The following is an 897-nucleotide window of genomic DNA, read 5'->3' as shown; positions in this document are numbered from 1 at the left end:
CACCTCACCACCAACAACCACCAACCACTACTACCCACTACTACCACTACTACCACTACCACCAACTGTGGGACTTTGTTTTTTTCACGACGAGTTTCAACCAAATGGAAAAATGGGGTTTTTTTATGTTTTTCCCCATGTTGAAATTTTTTTCCTTTTCATGTTTTTTCTTTTTTAAAAATATTTTTTCCTTTTTCTTTTTTTAAATCAAAAAATTACCCTCTTGGGTATCGAAACTTTTTTATAATAAATTTTTGAATTCTTTCTTTTGTCTCTCATAAATAAATACATCTTGGTTTTTCCTCCCCTTTTTCTTGGTCTTCTTGGTCTTTTTGGGTCGTTTTTATTTTTCCTATTTTTTTTTTATTTTTTTTCTATTTTTTCCTCTTTTTTTATATTCCTTTTTCCTTTTCCTTTCCCTTCATTTCCCATGTTTTCCCTTCCTCCATCTCCAAATTCTTCCCTCCAACACCAAAAAAAAACCCTTTTCTCTACCTTTTCCTCCCTTCTTTTTTTATCATTCTTTTTCTTTTTATCTTTTCTTTTTTCTATTTCCCTCTTTTTCTCCTCCTCCTCTCTTTTCTCCCTATTTCCTTTTGTTTTCTTCCTGTGTTTTGCTTCGTCAGTTCTCACTACCTCACCATTTCCAAAAAATCACCCCTTCCATTTCACCGTTTTTGGTTTAAATCAACACACATAACAACTCTTTTCTTTTAATTATTTACATATCTATTTTTATTTCTGCTTCAATCCTTCAATTTTCCCCTTTTTTTCTATACTACTTCTCAAAACCTGCATTACCCTTCCCCTTTATCGACACATGGTTTCATGATTTCTTGCTTTTCTCTTTCGATTACACGTACACATTCAAAGACGTAGAAACGTAACAAAAGTTTG

This window comes from Schizosaccharomyces cryophilus (assembly GCF_000004155.1).
Source record: "Schizosaccharomyces cryophilus OY26 unplaced genomic scaffold supercont4.7, whole genome shotgun sequence".
Classification (NCBI taxonomy): Eukaryota; Fungi; Ascomycota; class Schizosaccharomycetes; order Schizosaccharomycetales; family Schizosaccharomycetaceae; genus Schizosaccharomyces; species Schizosaccharomyces cryophilus.
This window is presented reverse-complemented; position numbering follows the sequence as displayed.